The sequence below is a fragment of the Oncorhynchus mykiss genome, chromosome 17, assembly GCF_057628025.1.
Source record: "Oncorhynchus mykiss isolate SJ-2025 chromosome 17, ASM5762802v1, whole genome shotgun sequence".
NCBI lineage: Eukaryota > Metazoa > Chordata > Actinopteri > Salmoniformes > Salmonidae > Oncorhynchus > Oncorhynchus mykiss.
In genome coordinates this window covers 7,266,628-7,282,976 of record NC_143038.1, presented here as the reverse complement: position 1 = coordinate 7,282,976, position 16,349 = coordinate 7,266,628, and the positions used below count along the sequence as shown (strand labels likewise).

The 16,349-nt window shown below is 42.4% G+C and overlaps 1 long non-coding RNA gene across 1 annotated transcript; it reads left to right on the top strand.

Annotated features, from left to right (window-relative positions):
- Nucleotides 1-11,448: 11,448 nt before the first annotated feature.
- On the top strand, nt 11,449-14,709 carry LOC149975702 (uncharacterized). Its single transcript, XR_016487639.1, has 2 exons — nt 11,449-12,138; nt 13,850-14,709. It is a non-coding gene; the product is annotated as an uncharacterized LOC149975702 (long non-coding RNA).
- Nucleotides 14,710-16,349: the final 1,640 nt, after the last annotated feature.

Genomic DNA, 16,349 nt, shown 5'->3' with positions numbered 1-16,349 from the left:
CTCAGGCTTTTGTCCAACGTTGCGAGCGCACCTGGAAGAGGGTCAGGTCTGCACTTTGCCGTTATAGGACGCAGACTGTGAGGGCTGCTAATAAGCGTAGAACTAAGAGTCCTAGATATTGTCGCGGTCAGAGAGTTTGGCTCTCCACTCAGAACCTTCCCCTTAAGACGGCTTCTCGCAAGTTGACCCCGCGGTTCATTGGTCCGTTCCGTATTTCTCGGGTCATTAATCCTGTCGCAGTTCGACTTCTTCTTCCGCGATACCTTCGTCGCGTCCACCCGGTCTTCCATGTCTCCTGCATCAAGCCCGTCCTTCGCGCCCCCGCTCGTCTTCCCCCCCCTCCCCCATCCTTGTCGAGGGCGCACCCATCTACAGGGTCCGTAGAATTTTGGACATGCGTCCTCGGGGCCGTGGTCACCAGTACCTCGTAGATTGGGAGGGGTACGGTCCTGAGGAGAGGAGTTGGGTTCCCTCTCGGGACGTGCTGGACCGTGCGCTGATCGAGGATTTCCTCCGTTGCCGCCAGGTTTCCTCCTCGAGTGCGCCAGGAGGCGCTCGGTGAGTGGGGGGGTACTGTCATGTACTGTCATGTTGTGTCTTGTCTCTGTCCTTTCCCTTCACCCTGTCTCCCTCTGCTGGTCGTTGTTAGGTTACCTTTTCTCCCCCTCTTTCCCCCAGCTGTGCCTTGTCTCCTCCCAACCACCTCGTCACCCCTTTTCCCACCTGTTCCCTTTTTCCCTCTGATTAGGTCCCTATATCTCTCTCTGTTTCTGCTCCTGTCCTTGTCGGATTCTTGTTTGTTGTGTTTCATGCCTGAACCAGACTGTCGTCATGTTTGCTGTAACCTTGTCTTGTCCTGTCGGAATCTGCCGGTCCGTCTGAGCCTACCTATGTTTGGTAATTAAAGAAGCTCTGTTTAAGTTAATTCGCTTTTGGGTCCTCATTCACGCACCGTAACATCAGGTGTGGCCAATTTTGTTGATGCGAGTTTTGTTGATGCTGAGAACGGAATGTATATGTTTTTAAATAACATTCTTACCAATGTTTTCATGTGGTTTTTATGGAAAGTTTTCTTAATGTTCTCGGAACAATTTGATAACATGACTTGAAACCTGTAGGAAACTTTATGCTGAATTACTGAAATTCCCACAGAAGAACGTTGTTTCTTAATGTTCTCTGGACTGTTTGAAAAAAATGCAATAAAATAATTCCATTCCCCACCCCCAAGATTGTCACCCCCCAAGCCCCCGTGCCCCATCCCCCAATAATGCACCAACAACCAACAAAATGAACAAAAGAGAAAGACAAAGGAAAACAGGAATCTACAAAGCAAAAAAACAAAAGACATCAAGGACAACAAAAATCATAACAACAAGGTCAAATGAACATATGCTTGAGTGCATGTATGGCACTATGTACATGTGTGTATGTGTGTGTGTGTCTGTGTATGTGCCCATGTGTGTGTGTTTGAATGAAATTGTGTGTATATGCATGTGTACAAACACCTGGGTGGCATCAGCCTCAGGCAAACAGGATTAGCTGCCCGCACCCGCCCGGCCGTCTAGCATCACTACTCTGGACGGTTCTGACTTAGAATAAGTGGACAACCACACATACCTAGATGTCTGGGAAGACTGTAAACTCTCCTTCCAGACTCACATTAAGCATCTCTAATCCAAAATTAAGTCTAGAATCGGCATCCTATCTCGCAACAAAGCATCCTTCACTCATGCTGCTAAACATACCCTCGTAAAACTGACTATCCTACCGATCCTTGACTTCGGCGATGTAATTTACAAAATAACCTCCAACACTCTACTCAGCAAATTGGATGCAGTCTATCACAGTGCCATCCGTTTTTGTCACCAAAGCCCCATATACTACCCACCACTGCGACCTGTATGCTCTTGTAGGCTGGCGCTCGCTTCATATTCGTTGCCAAACCCACTGGACCCAGGTCATCTATAAGTCCTTGCTAGGTAAAGCCCCACCTTATCTCAGCTCACTGGTCACCAGAGCTGCACCCACCCGTAGCACGCACTCCAGCAGGTATATTTCACTGGTCATCCCCAATGCCAACTCCTCCTTCGGCCGCCTTTCCTTCCAGTTCTCTGCTGCAAAAATCACTGAAGCTGGAGTCTAATATCTCCCTCACTAACTTTAAGCATCAGATGTCAGAGCGGTTGAAGAGCATGCATTTAGTTTTACTAGCGTTTAAGAGCATTTGGCGTTTAAGAGCCCATCTGTAAATAGCCCACCCAACTACCTCATCCCCATATTGTTTTTTCTTTTTTGCTCCTTTGCACCCCAGTATCTCTACTTGCACATTCATCTTCTGCACATCTATTACTCCAGTGTTTATTTGCTAAATAGTCATTATTTTGCCACTATGGCCTATTTATTGCCTTACCTCCCTAATCTTACTACAATTGTACACACTGTATATAGACTTTTCTATTGTGTTATTGACTGTACATTTGTTTATCCCATGTGTAACTCTGTGTTGTTTGTGTCGCACTGCTTTGCCTTATCTTGACCAGTTCGCAAGTTGTAAATGAGGACTTGTTCACAACTGGCCTACCTGGTTAAATAAAGGTGTGACGTTCGTCGTTGGAATGAGGTGAGGACCAAAGCGCAGCGTGGTAAGTGTTCATCATATATTTATTAAACCGAGAACACTAAACAAAATAACAAAGGAGAAAAGAAACAAAACAGTTCTGAAAGGTGACATACACAAAGCAGAAAATAATCACCCACGAAACACAGGTGGGAAAAGGCTATCTAAGTATGATTCTCAATCAGAGACAACTAACGACACCTGCCTCTGATTGAGAACCATACCAGGCCAAACGCAAAACACAACATAGAAAAACGAACATAGACAACCCACCCAACTCACACCCTGACCATACTAAAACAAAGATATAACAAAAGAACTAAGGTCAGAACGTGACAAAAGGTGAAATAAACATAAAACATATCTGTAACAACATTTCCCCTGTGTCATTCAAGCTTACTTTTTGTTTAATTTAGACCTTATTTTTTTACTTTTATCTTGGACCGTCATATCCCCCTCCTAGCAACTCCACTCGCACTTGTCTCCAATTCCACATTCCAACCCTCAGCTTCCCCCAGCCCATCCCACCTATCTCTGCTGGCCACCCTCTTCGGAATTCTACAATGTATACAAAATGTTTCAGTCTGTTTTTAGACCCAATCGTAGCGCTAAGACTGCACTTGTGAAGGTGGTAAATTACCTTTTAATGGCATCAGACCGAGGCTTTGCATCTGTCTTCGTGCTCCTAGACCTTAGTGCTGCTTTTGATACCATCGATCACCACATTCTTTTGGAGAGATTGGAAACCCAAATTGGTCTACATGGACAAGTTCTGGCCTGGTTTAGATCTTATCTGTCGGAAAGATATCAGTTTGTCTCTGTGAATGGTTTGTGCTCTGACAAATCAACTGTAAATTTCAGTGTTCCTCAAGGTTCTGTTTTAGGACCACTATTGTTTTCACTATATATTTTACCTCTTGGGGATGTCATTCGAAAACATAATGTTAACTTTCACTGCTATGCGGTTGACACACAGCTGTACATTTCAATGAAACATGGTGAAGCCCCAAAATTGCCCTCGCTAGAAGCTTGTGTTTCAGACATAAGGAAGTGGATGGCTGCAAACTTTCTACTTTTAAACTCAGACAAAACAGAGATGCTTGTTCTAGGTCTTGAGAAACAAAGATATCTTCTGTTGAATCTGACAATTAATCTTAATGGTTGTACAGTCGTCTCAAATAAAACTGTGAAGGACCTCGGCGTTACTTTGGACCCTGATCTCTCTTTTGGCGAACATATCAAGACTGTTTCAAGGACAGCTTTTTTCCATCTACGTAACATTGCAAAAATCAGAAACTTTCTGTCCAAAAATGATGCAGAAAAATGAATCCATGCTTTTGTTACTTCTAGGTTAGACTACTGCAATGCTCTACTTTCTGGCTACCCGGATAAAGCACTAAATAAACTTCAGTTAGTGCTAAATATGGGTGCTAGAATCCTGACTAGAACCAAAAAAAAGACCATATTACTCCAGTGCTAGCCTCCCTACACTGGCTTCCTGTCAAGGCAAGGGCTGATTTTCAAGGTTTTACTGCTAACCTACAAAACATTACATGGGCTTGCTCCTACCTATCTCTCTGATTTGGTCCTGCCGTACATACCTACATGTACGCTATGGTCACAAGACGCAGGCCTCCTAATTGTCCCTAGAATTTCTAAGCAAACAGCTGGAGGCAGGGCTTTCTCCTATAGGGCTCAATTTTTATGGAATGGTCTGCCTACCCATGTGAGAGACGCAAACTCGGTCTCAACCTTTAAGTCTTTACTGAAGACTCATCTCTTCAGTGGGTCATATGACTGAGTGTAGTCTGGCCCAGGAGTGTGAAGGTAAACGGAAAGGCTCTGGAGCAACGACCCGCCCTTGCTGTCTCTGCCTGGCCGGTTCCCCTCTTTCCACAGGGATTCTCTGCCTCTAACCCTATTACAGGTGCCGAGTCACTGGCTTACTGGTGCTCTTTCATGCCATCCCTAGGAGGGGTGCGTCACTTGAGTGGGTTGAGTCACTGATGTGATCTTCCTGTCTGGGTTGGCCCCCCCCCCCTTGGGTTGTGCCGTGGCGGAGATCTTTGTGGGCTATTCTCGGCCTTGTCTCAGGATGGTAAGTTGGTGGTTGAAGATATCACTCTAGTGGTGTGGGGGCTGTGCTTTGGCAAAGTGTGTGGGGCTATATCCTTCCTGTTTGGCCCTGTCCGGGGGTATCATCGGATGGGGCCACAGTGTCACCTGACCCCTCCTGTCTCAGCCTACAGTATTTATGCTGCAGTAGTTTATGTGTCGGGGGGCTAGGGTCAGTTTGTATTATCTGGAGTACTTCTCCTGTCTTATCCGGTGTCCTGTGTGAATTTAAGTATGCTCTCTCTAATTCTCTCTTTCTCTCTTTTTTTCTCTCTCTCGGAGGACCTGAACCCTAGGACCATGCTTCAGGACTACCTGGCATGATTTGCTGTCCCCAGTCCACCTGGCCGTGCTGCTGCTCCAGTTTCAACTGTTCTGCCTGTGATTATTATTATTTGACCATGCTGGTCATTTATGAACATTTGAACATCTTGGCCATGTTCTGTTATAATCTCCACCCTGCACAGCCAGAAGAGGACTGGCCACCCCTCATAGCCTGGTTCCTCTCTAGGTTTCTTCCTAGGTTTTGGCCTTTCTAGGGAGGTTTTCCTAGCCACTGCGCTTCTACACCTGCATTGCTTGCTGTTTGGGGTTTTAGGCTGGGTTTCTGTACAGCACTTTGAGATATCAGCTGATGTACGAAGGGCGATATAAATACATTTGATTTGATTAGAGTTTAATTTATTCTGTATGCTCACAACATAATCTGCAGAGCTGCGATGATTGTATGCCCCAAACATTCAACATTTTGTTGGTGGCAAGAATTCTGTACAATCCTTTTAGCTGAAAAGCACGAATCTTGTGTTGTTTTATATATAAACTCATACACCCTGTACCATGGAATCGGTACATCAAAAATCTCTTCCCAATTTTTTTCGATCTGAATGGCACAGCTGTCAACATCCTGGTCCTCAAATGAAACTGGTATACTTTCCTATTCATGCTATTTTTATTCCTCTGCCAGTTATGATCCTTTATATTGGGCAGACAGACTAGTTCCCTACCTCCTCCCGCTGCCACCTGCCTCCTCCATTTTTCTTGGATCTTGGATTGAGCAGACCTTCCCATGCAATTCTCATAACTCCATGAAATACATAACTATATCATTCCAATTTACAATATCATTTAAAAACCAAATACCCTTTTCAAACATCTCTTCCAAAGATACACGTATTTTAACAACCAGCACATACCTAGAACATGATCAAAATGTAAATAAAATGTGACCATGTTTGAACTTTTAGAAAACGTCCTGTTAAAGTAATGAAATACCCCCCAAAAAATGTGTTGTTGTTGTCAAGTTCCTTAAATGTGCTGGAAATGTTCCAAAGCCAAGCAACCATCCTGCACCGTTCCCAGAAAGTTGTGTGAAGGTTGTATGTAGAATAACCATGTGATAACAATGCTCTCACCACGCTCTAGGAAACATATGGTTATCAGAATGTTATGTGCTAGCAGGAATCAGTCTGGTCCCTTGATTGTGCAAAGTCAAGCAATGCTGAATCATACTGCTCTTGTTCCCGTAACAGCTTCAAACCAGGGAAGTAAACAGGAGGTAGACAGGGAGCAAGACGGGCACTGGGCGAAAAGGGTCCAAATGAAGGAATATCTTTCCATGACACGTTGTTCATATTCTAGAGAATACAGACCATTTCCAATGCATATATATTTAGAGTTTTGTGGATTTGCACCATATCCTGACAAATACTGAACCCAGATGTGTCTTTTAGACATATATCATATTGGGATTACTCTGAACATCCCACATGGACATTTCCTATGGCCGAGTATGGACACATTCAATATCCGGAGATATGTGACATCCTATTTTCTCTCTTCATGTTGTACAAATACTGACAATATACACATCGCGTTTCTGTGTTTTCTTAGCATATTCAAGATAATAATCTGTATTGATTCCAGATATGCTAGGTCAATATCTGGATCTTGATCTGCTTTTCGATATGCTGAAAATAAGGAAGATTTTTGAGATTTCAGCACATGCGCAATAATTTGTCAAATATGAAATCCTTATTCTTCTTTCATGCACAAATCATTTTGGGATTCCCTCCAGATATCATACTGTACATGGGATGGCCTGATATTGACTCATTAGATATCCTGAGATAGGCCTATGTGGACATCTTATTTTCTCTATATGATGGCAAGTACTGACAGTAGGTCTACACAGTATACTTTCTCAGAACATACAATGCATATGCTCTTGACTGATGCTTTTTGATATGCTAAATAACAGCAATTTCTGATGCTTATTTGAGTTTTTAGGACATTGTCAATAATTGGACAAATATTAAATCCATATAATTGTTTCAGACACTAGATAACTTTTTTGTATTCCATCTGCATGGGCACTTGCAAACTGCAAGCTAAAAGCCCTGTAATTGGTAGCCTAGCACCAAAAATCACTTATTTTCTGCTGTGGAGTTCCAACGGTCATTTTTGACATTTGGGCGCCACAAATGAGTTTGTAAACGGTATGTGGTCAAACGGACAACTGGAGAAACAAAGAAGTGAGAAGCTGTGTAGAAAATATTGTTACTTCAAAGAAGTCAATGCTAAAGTGAGTAGCTAATTTGAGATCTTTTATTTATCTTAGTAACGTTACCTAGAATCAAGAACGTTAGCTAATTTGGCCAGCAGCCATTAGGGCTAGCCAGCAAGCTATAGGGGGTGAAAGCTAACTGGTAACCTAGCTAGCTAAGGAATACAAATTTTCCTCCCTTTCAGTTTGTTTTACCCTCTATCAAGCCTCAAGCTGACAGCTAACGTTTTGAAACTTTTGGGCGTATTTTGTATTACTATAAGATAGTTAGCTAACTAACTTAGCTAGCTTTTCCCAGTTAGTTTTCTCATCATGAATGAAGCAGGTAGAGTAGCTCCATTTCCTTGTGTATAGTTATGTGAAATGACAATATGTTCTTGCAATATCGACACAATTTTGATTAATGCATTTACAGTTTGAAGTGGACCAGAGACCAACACTACCACCACGTTGGGTATGGATTGCGAGGGACCGGTGCCGCTGCTGACCCAACCATCGCATCCATTGTCCATGATAAACAGGGCTGGCAGGGGGATAGAGGGTGTGTAACTTTTATTTTCTGTAAAAACCTTTTTTTTTTGTTGCAAAGATTGTTTTATATTTGCATCTTTACAGAAAACAGGTGTGATTGGAGCTCTGGAATTGCTATGCTGCATTTTTTAAACAGAAATAACAGAGAAATGCTTTGGATTAAATATGACAACGTTTGCTTTTCAGTGCCTTGTAACCCACTACTGAATATGGTGTAAATGTATGCTCAGATACACTATATATACAAAAGTATGTGGACACCATTCCAAATTAGTGGATTCGGCTATTTCAGCCACACCCGTTGCTGACAGATGTATAAAATTGAACACACAACCATGCAAACTCCATAGACAACCATTGGCAGGAGATTGGTCTTATTGAAGAGCTCAGTGATTTTCCGTTCAAGTCAGTTTGTCAAATTTCTGTCCTGCTAGATCTTCCCCGGTCAACTGTAAGTGCTGTTATTGTGAAGTGGAAAGGTCTAGGAGCAACAGCTGTGAAGCGGTAGGCCACACAAGCTCACAAAACGAGACCGCCAAGTGCTGAAATTGTCTGTCCTTGGTTGCAACACTCACTACCGAGTTCCAAACTGCCTCTGGAAGCAACGTCAGCACAATAACTGTTCGTCGGGAGCTTCATGAAATGGGTTTCTATGGCCGAGCAGCACACAAGCCTAAGATCAGTATGCGCAATGCCAAGCGTCGGCTGGAGTGGTGTAAATCTCGCCGCCATTGGACTCTGGAGCAGTGGAAAATTGGGTTCGGTGTATGCTAGAAGAACTCTATCTGCCCGAATGCATAGTGCCAACTGTAAAGTTTGGTGGAGGAGGAATAATGGTCTGGGGCTGTTTTTCATGGTTGGGCTCCTTAGTTCCAGTGAAGGGAAATCTTAACGCTACATGGTATTCTAGACAATTCTGTGCTTCCAACTTTGTGGCAACAGTTTGGGGAAGGCCCTTTCCTGTTTAAGCATGACAATGCCCCTGTGCACAAAGCGAGATCCATACGGTAATGGTTTGTCTAGATCGGTGTGGAAGAACTTGACTGGCCTGCACAGAGCCCTGACCTCAACTCCATCGAACACCTTTGGGATGAATTGGAACGGCATCTGCGAGCCAGGCCTGATCGCCCCAAAGTCAGTGCCCGACCTCACTAATGCTCTTAAGCGCTACGCTCTTCAGCACTCGGCGGACCCGTTCTGAGAGGTTATGTGGCCTACCACTTCACTGCTGATCTGTTGTTGCTCCTAGATGTTTCCACTTCAAAATAACATCACTAACAGTTGTCCGGGGCAGCTCTAGCAGGACAGAACTTTGACGATCTGACTTGTTGAATATGCGGCATCCTATGACGGTGCCATGTTGAAAGCCACTGAGCTCTCACTTTTACGGAGTTAAAATATTATACAAATATGTAAGTGGGTTTAAGGGATCTCACCCCAGATATCTCCCTGGGGTCATATGGTAGCAGGGAGATTTCTGAGGTCCGGATTGGATGCATGTAGAAACTGTTATTACGTTATTACAATAACGTTATAATGTTATTACAATGTGTTATGTGTTAAACCCTACACCCCAACCTGAGCACTCCGTTCTGCCCCATCTGGTTTCTTGGTCATTCCACCCCGTCAGCTCTCAATCAGCCCAGTCAAATATTTTCTCTGTCCTGGCACCCCAATGGTGGAATCAGCTTCCCCTTGTAGATAGGACAGCAAAGTTCCTACCCATCTTCCGAAAATGTTAGAAATCCTACCTCTTTCAAAGAGTATCTTAAATGAATTCCGTACTTATTGAGGGAACATGAACTTGCTACGACTGTGATATGGGATTGTCTCACCCAGCTATCTTATAATGAATGCACTAATTGTAAGTCGCTCTGGATAAGAGCGTCTGCTAAGTAACTAAAATGTAAACGTTACAAGAGTAATTACAGTGTTACTACACCGATTATAGCAAAGTGTTACTAAAGTGTGAAATGTTACCAAACAGCACATATTGCAGATAGGTTATTTTCACATGGGGACCTACTGCAGTATACTCAGTAAAGCTGCCCTTTGACCTTGAAGGCTATAAATAGAGCACTAGGAGATGGGATAATACAATACACGCTGATCAGGCAGGATGAGAAACAGAGCCTTCACTCCTGGGTCTGTTTCTACTGTCTATTAACAAAACCTAAGCCTGAAAAAAATTGAAAAAGTGATACATCGTTAAAACTTCATCGAATCGCACATTGGCTCCTCTATCACAAAGTCTCCTAAAATGGATAAATCTGTTATCAAGTAACAGTGACCAACTCACCCGAGGAGGATTTGAGCAATATACAGTAAAACAACATTGAAATACTGTAATTCCACCCTAAAACAAGTATGCTATTCACCACCTTCTGAGCCAGTTTTGAACAGTTGGATCTGAAAGTGTTACTTGAAGTCAGACAGTTGCCTGAGTCAAGGTTTGTTGGAAAAGCAGGAGCCTGGCCTTCCATTGTAGTGTGACCGCAGCACTCTCTGCATATTTCAACTCACCATCATCACCGGGTCTACTCAGCTCAATATGGGGCGAGTGGAGTAGTTCAACACTACCAAAGAAAGGTTAGTATTGAGAGCTGTGTGTGTGTGTGTGTGTGTGTGTGTGTGTGTGTGTGTGTGTGTGTGTGTGTGTGTGTGTGTGTAATTGTGTGTAGCTGCCTCTTTGGAGGTTAAAAGGAATGCAGTGAACCAATTAAACTCCATTTGCTTCAACATTAAAGGTAGAGACTGGTGTCAACGATGATTTCAGCGATTGCTTCTTCTTTCATCTGGCCGCTGATTAACTTAGATATTGTGTCTGGACTCACTCTACAGCAAAGGAAGCTAAAATGATTAGAACAATTATTAATGAAATGATGAATGATGTCACCCTGACTTCATCTTAACATGGAGTATGTCATGTTTTCATGCTTTGTCTTCTCAAGAGACACCATTCAAAGTGCAGTTTGGCAGACCCAAACTTTTCACCCCAAATGTTGCCCTTAAAGTATTTTATACATACAGAATCAGCAGTAGTTTGCTGTTTACGAGAAGTCATAAGGGAAGTTTTCCTTCATATGTCAATTGTTTGTGACGTACACTACTGTTTAAAAGTTTGGGGTTACTTAGAAATGTCCTTGTTTTTGAAAAAAAAGCAAAAAAAATGTGTCCATTAAATTAACATCAAATTTATCAGAAATACAGTGTAGACGTTAATGTTGGAAATGACTATTGTAGCTGGACATGGCAGATTTTTTTGTGGAATATCTACATGGGCGTACAGAGGCTTATTATCATCAACCATCACTCCTGTGTTCCAATGGCACGTTGTGTTAGCTAATCCAAGTTAATCATTTTAAAAGGCTAATTGATCATTAGAAAACCCTTTTGCAATTATGTTAGCCCAGCTGATTAAAGAAGCAATAAAGCTGGCCTTTAGACTAGTTGAGTATCTGGAGCATCAGCATTTGTGGGTTTGATTACAGGCTCAAAATGGCCAGAAACAAAAAACTTTCTTCTGAAACTCGTCAGTCTATTCTTGTTCTGTGAAATGAAGGCTATTTCATGCGAGTAATTGCCAAGTAACTGAAGATCTCGTACAACGCTCCCTTCACAGATCAGCACAAACTGGCCCTAACCAGAATAGAAAGAGAAGTGGGAGGCTCCGGTGCACAACTGAGCAAGAGGACAAGTACATTAGAGTGTCCAGTTTGAGAAACAGACACCTCACAAGTCCTCAACTGGCAGCTTCATTACATAGTACCCACAAAACACCAGTCTCAACGTCAACAGTGAAGAGGCGACTCCGGGATGCTGGCCAGGTTGAGAGAAAATACTAACAGGTGAACTCAAATGTAACAGAGAAACTGTATGTTATATATTTGTTGTAGGAACTATGGCATTAAATTATGTCAACTACATAAAGTATAGTTTTTCTACAATAAAGTAATGTATGGTTATGCCCCATGTGTTATACCCTCACATATCAATATAACACCTAGCCAAAGACCCACCTGTCATTCACCTCTTTACACACACAGACACACTCTGAGCCAAGTTAGAGTAAACGATAGCACTTCCATGCCCAGTGCTATACTTATTCCCAATGGTCTAGCCTGGGATAATGAGATATAAAAGCCCCACCTGATTCCCTGATCCCAGTATAGCACTACAGACCTCAGACCTGTCAGTTACCACTCTGTTAGCCATATCACTGAGAGACTGTGGCATACAGGACACAGAGAGAGAGAGATTGCGACACACCGTGGAATACCAACAAGAGAGGGATACAGTCTAGACAATCGAGGTAAGACAATTCTAATATAGTGTGGGGGTGGTGATGGTGGTGGCAGGCTGAGGGTTAAAACTCATTGTAAGGATAAAAGTATCTTTAAAAAATATATATTTCACATTATCTTTCAACCCTGTATGATTGTTTGCTATTTTATGATGTAATGCTATTCTAAAGGATAAGGTATTTTCTACATGATCCATAAGATAATGAGCAATATTCTTACAGTGGATTTGTACTATACAGTGTCTATTCAAATAGAGCATAGAAATCAAATCATAGCTAATGTGCAGTGCATTCCAAAAGTATTCACCCCCTTTGGCGTTTTCCCTATTTTGTTGCATTACAACCTATAATTTAAATGGATTTTTATTTCGATTTCATGTAATGGACATACACAAAATAGTACAAATTGGTGAAGTGAAAGGAAAAGAGAACTTGTTTTAAAAAATTCAAAAAAATATAGAACGGAAAAGTGGTGCATGTATATGTATTTGCCTCCTTTGCTATGAAGCCCCTAAATAAGATCTGGTGCAACCAATTACCTTCAGAAGTCACATAATTAATTAAATGAAGTCCACCTGTGTGCAATCTAAGTGTCACATGATCTGTCACATGATCTCAGTATATATACACATGTTCTGAAAGGCAAAAGAGTCTGCTACATCACTAAGCAAGGGGCACCACCAAACAAGGTGCACCATGAAGACCAAGGAGCTCTCCAAACAGGTCAGGGACAAAGTTGTGGAGAAGTACAGATCAGGGTTGGGTTATAAAAAAATATCTGAAACTTTCATCATCCCACGGAGCACCATTAAATCCATTATTTTAAAAAATTGAAAGAATATGGCACCACAACAAACCTGCCAAGAAAAGGCCGGCCACCAAAACTCACAGACCAGGCAAGGAGGGCATTAATCAGAGAGGCAACAAAGAGACTAAAGATAACCCTGAAGCAGCTGCAAAGCTCCACAGCGGAGATTCGAGTATCTGTCCATAGAACCACTTTAAGCTGTACACTCCACAGAGTTGGGCTTTACAGAAGAGTGGCCAGAAAAAAGCCATTGCTTAAAGAAAAAAATAAGCAAACACGTTTGGTGTTCACCAAAAGGCATATGGGAGACTCCCCAAACACATAGAAGAAGGTACTCTGGTCAAATGAGGCTAAAATTGTGCTTTTTGGCCATCAAGGTAAACGCTATGTCTGGCACAAACCCAACTTTTCTCATCACCCCGAGAACACCATCCCCACAGTGAAGCATGATGGTGGCAGCATCATGCTGTGGGGATGTTTTTCATCGACAGGGACTGGGAAACTATTCAGAATTTAAGTAATGATAAATGGCGCTAAATACAGGGACATTCTTGAGGGAAACCTGTTTCAGTCTTCCAGAGATTTGAGACTGGGACGGAGGTTCACCTTCCAGCAGGATAATGACCCTAAGCATACTGCTAAAGCAACACTCGAGTGGTTTAAGGGGAAACATTTAAATGTCTTGGAATGGCCTAGTCAAAGCCCAGACCTCAATCCAATTGAGAGTCTGGGGTATGATTTAAAGATTTTGGTATGACAAAAAAATAATCTATTTTAATTCCAGGTTATAAGGCAACAAAATAGGAAAAATGCCAAGGGGGTGAATACTTTCGCAAGGCACTGTATCAACAGGAAACACATCTCCTTAGTTTATATATCAAAAATATTTAAAAAATGTCAATGTATTTCCAGGCTGTTTTTACAGGATGAAGCCCAGATGGCTGCTTTCCTCCGTCGAGCTGCTGCCCACCATCACTGAGCTGCAGGAAGGAGTTCTGGAGGATGGGGAAGACGAGTACCCCACTATGGAGAAGTATGTGGACTCCATCAAGAAACTCTCCCAGACTGCTCCATACCCCCTCCACGGCCCACTCCGGGAGCACAGACAATGGATGACCTGCTTGGCCACCCATCCCGTCAGAAGATGCTTCCACTGTAGCCCCATTGGCGCCCTATAACAAATCCATGGCATATGCTCCTTGGATCCCCAGTGGTCTATTGGATGTGTCACTGATGGTCGCCCATCCTTTGGACTGTGTAACCCAGGTATGTTCAGGCCGAGACCCCCTGGATTGGTTGTTTGCGCAGGCCCAGTTTTCCGGGGTTGACGTGACTAAGAAAGTCCTAGGCTTCTGTTTGTGACGGTGCTGCGGAAAAGTTCCGCTTTGCGGAACTCTTTGGTGAACAGGAAGCATAGTCTGGATTACATTACTGGATTAACCCAGCGTGGGATTGGAGGTCGAGGTAGTCAGGAATGATTTGTGAATGTTGTCTTAACTCTCCAATGTGATCTACTGTATGGACTGAGTCCCTCCAGGCATGACCAGAGTTGAAGGGTGTCCTAATATGGACACCGTAGAAGAAGACACCTTACAAAGGAGGGGGCAGCCCAATGAATTTACACTTTAGCTGCTTTATATCTCTGGATACCCTCGCAATGATAATCTTTTTGTAAGGAACTCTTTGTAAATAGAAGCTGTACATACTGTACATGATTGTCTGTAAATATCTTTGTGTGACCGACACAATTAAAACAACATGGTATTCAAAAACATTGTTTTCACCGCCATTGACTCTGTCACTCACAATCAAGGCAATTATTTTCTCTCTGTCTTCAAGAACAGACATTTCTCTCTTCTTTATGGTATCTATTTTCTTTGTTAAGCACTCCTGTGTGCTCTGGTTCTGGTCCGTTAGGCTCCTTAAGTTTCTGTTTCTTCTAAATGTCGCAAGCGTGTGGTGAGCCAAGACAGCTGGCGCTACAGCGCATTAGCAATAACGTTGCCTTGGCCTAGGTCCATCCCTCTATCATAACAAGATGAAGGGAGGGAACAGGGAGGCCTGCTCTTTCCGGTGATACATTTTCACTGAAATGTAAATCAATGTTAATGTTTCCAATACCCAGAATATAGATGAATTATACAGTACATATTCTACTGAAACGTCATTAGGTCCTGTTCCGAAGAAATACCACACTCATTTTAAGACGTTAAGTAACAATGTTTTCAGTGGACATTACCATGAAATGACACTTTATGAGAAAGAGCAACAGTATTTGCGATAACCCCCCAAATGTGTGTTAGTCATGATCTTGGGTTATCTTGGACATGGCTCATTAGCAGTGGCTCACATAATTGGAAGTGGTAGTCAGAGTACAGTATTGGTCATATAATAAATTGTGTATGAACCAAAAAGTCAAATCAGGTCATTACCTCTCAACTTGTTGAGCATAGTCCCACTGTGTTAATTCATTTGAGCAGAATTGGTCAAATATCATACAACCACAGGATGTTGGTGGCACCTTAATGAGGACGGGCTCTTGGTAATGGCTTGAGCGAAATAAGTAGAATGGTATCAAATACATCAAACACATGGTTTCCATGTGTTTGATGCCATTCTATTCGCTCTGTTCCAGCCATTATTATGAGCCGAACTCCCTTTAGCAGCCTCCACTGCATACAACTACATAATGCATAAACCAGCTTTTAAAACATTTGCAGATGTAATCATATGTAGTGTAATTACATTTAAAAACATAGGTGTATCTACCTAGTTATTTATCATGAAAAAAACATGTTTTAGCATCAATTAAAACCTGACATATCACGCCACAGAATAGGAGACATTTAGTATCTCAACCGGCTTCCATTTTTTCAGTTGTGGCTTCTTTGCGCGATGTATTGTTGTCTCTACCTTCTTGCCCTTTGTGCTGTCGTCTGTACCCAATAATGTTTATACCATGTTTTGTGCTGCTACCATGTTGTGTTGCTACCATGTTGTGGTCATGTTGTGTTGCTACCATGCTTTGTTGTCATGTGTTGCTGTCTTGCTATGTTGTTGTCTTAGTCGTGTTGTCTCTCTTGTCGTGATGTGCGTTTTGTCATATATTTCATTTATTTATATATTTATTTTTCATCCCAACCCCCGTCCCCGCAGGAGGCCTTTTGCCTTTTGGTAGGCCGTCATTGTAAATAAGAATTTGTTCTTAACTGACTTGCCTAGTTAAATAAAGGTCAAATAAACAAATGAAAAATAAAAGACATTGGGGACATAAGCCCGAAAACGAACCTCTGACAAGACACAACACACATGACTGAAAACACCAGACACATCCTGGGTGTTAGGCCCAGTCATCATTCATCACCATGATAATCATTAACTTCTGGTAAAACAGGTGTCGGTCTATAGACAT